This window comes from Cynara cardunculus (assembly GCF_001531365.2).
Source record: "Cynara cardunculus var. scolymus isolate 2C chromosome LG 16, CcrdV1, whole genome shotgun sequence".
NCBI classification, from domain to species: domain Eukaryota; kingdom Viridiplantae; phylum Streptophyta; class Magnoliopsida; order Asterales; family Asteraceae; genus Cynara; species Cynara cardunculus.
The window spans coordinates 3,860,324-3,863,056 of NC_037543.1; positions in this window are offsets into that span (position 1 = coordinate 3,860,324).

Consider the following 2,733-nt stretch of genomic DNA (forward strand, 5'->3'; position numbering starts at 1 on the left):
CTAGTTCAAATACTAACCAAAATTATTGTTCAAACTATGTTAACCCGATCTTGATCGTTTATTTTCTCATCAAATGGTTCTTATTAAATGAGACTATAAAAATAATCATTTAATTAATATATTAATTGAGATGCCTATGAACAACGGTTCAAAGGGTACTTTTGTAAAAACATCGCATGAACACGGTAACATTTATATGAACACGGTGAATGTTCATGGACATTACATGGATATGAACACCGTGAACATCGGAATTACCTCATGATCAATTAAAGATATCTTAAAAGATTTGTAACTCCCAAATAATTATTAAGGAGTTACATAAAGAACAAATTACAAAATGACTCTTGTATTCAATTTATAAGTTACATTTGAACATAAAGTAAAGAAAAAATGTGATTGGTTGATGTTGGTTAGTAGAGTTAACACAAAAAAATGAGTTAGTATTTGAACCACCATCTCTCTCCTCTCTCTCTCTCTCTCTCTCTCTCTCTCTCTCTCTATATATATATATATAGGGGAGCGATCAAATGAAAACCACCCTCATTTGTAAAAACTGTACAAACCACCCTCATACGTCGATTTCATTGTTTAATCTTATGAAATTTTTTCATGAAATTGTTTAATCTTGTGAAATTGTTTCATATAATACTTTTTTTGATGAATTTGTTTCATATATGGTTATGAAATTGTTTCATATAATATTTAATGAAATTGTTTCATATAATATTTAATGAAATTTTAATGAAACTGTTTCATGTATTTCTGTAAAATTAAAATAATGAAGATGATAATATCCATGATTAACACCCTCCACAATAAAAATGGTTAATCAACATCTCATAATTACAAAAAATTGAACAAAATGAAAAATTATGATTGGTTGAATGAGGTTTTCATGGTTTTTACAAATTGAGTGATTTTTATTTGAGCATTCCCCTATATATATATACACACACACACCGGTAACTTCAAACAGCAACACTAACTATTTAAGAAAACAAAAAACAGATTGTGAATGTATAAAATCATATATGATTCACGTACAAAATCATACATGATTTGGCGTGACTTTGCTCGCTACTTAAGTTGCGGCCAAAGTCGCCCGCTTCCATCTTTTTGACGTAAATGTAAAATCATATGTGATTTTGTTTGTTAATGTCATTTTTCTTGTTTTCTTAAATAGTTAGCGTTCTCGTTTGAACCTTCCCCTCTCTCTCTATCTATATCTATCTATCTATATATGAGTCGGGTTACAGTGAGAATGATAGGTATGTTGAGAAACATTCATCCTAGGATCAATCCTAATTAAATGTCAACAGTAATGAGGTGCACCAGATCAATTCTCTTCTAAAATACAATTCATTGATGGGCATGAGATTAAAAATGATCAATGGTTCAGATCTTTTCTTACGCTTCTCACTTGTCCATAACCTCCCTTATCACACGATCCTTCGCTTATATATATATATATATATATATATATATATATATACTTGGGATCATGTGAGACTAAAGGTTTTTCGTGAGACCCGTAAGACCAATTCTCAATCCTTGGGTTAAATCTACAATCTGAACATTCATAATCACAAAATTGCCACGAGACTTCTCAATAATCACAAAATTGTCATCGTGCAACTTTAGACCATTAGATTATTAACTTATAAAGTTGATCAATGAACATAAATTGGTCTTATGGGTCTTACGAAAAACCCTAGGTCTCATGTGAACCCAACCCTATATATATATAGGGGTTGGTTCAAATATTAACCATGTTTATTGTGTTAAATTTGTTAACCAATCTTGGTCATTGATTCTTACAATAAACGGTTATGATTAATCATATTAAAATTTTAATTTATTAAATTTACAATTTCACAAACATATGTTAACTAAGTGGAAAACGGTATTTAAATATCATGTGCTTTTGATACCATCAGTTACCAAAACAGTAAATATCGTTACCAAAGTGTCTTGAAGCATCTCGGAACAGGTATGAACACAACATGAATAATTATGAAGACAATAAGAATAGTTGTTACACGAAAGATAAGAAATAAAAAAACAGTTATGAACACAATATGAACAGCTCGTGAACAATAGTTTCTTTATTATGAACACATTCAAGAGTCAGCCATTGTTGAGAAATGCAGCTAGTCTACATATGAACACAATATGAACAGCTTGTGAACAATAGTTCTTTCATTATGAACACAAATCGACATATACGAAATCTTTCAATCAGTTATGAGCACATGTGAAACCTGTGTCAATTATATAACCATATGCAAGATGATAAACGACCCATTTGAACAGGTACGAGCACATATGGTCTTATCGAGAGAGGTCTGGAACATATATGATCACAACATATACATTTATACACATTTTGATGTTCACATAATTGGATATTCAATAATAAGTTAACAAAAATCATGGGATTTTATGATTTTGTAACTCCCAATTAATGATATGGGAGTTATATAAAAAATTACATATTTACCCTTGTCATTAAATTCTAAGATGGATAGAAACCTATATATAAGATGGATTGTCATTGGTTGAAAATGGTTAACAAAGTTAACACAATAAACTTGGTTAACATTTGAACTAGACGCTCTCTCTTTCTCTCTTTATATATATATATATATATATATATATATATATAGGGGCTTATTCAAGGGAGAACTGAGTTGTTTGTGGTAACTGTGAGAACCAATATTAACCACAAAT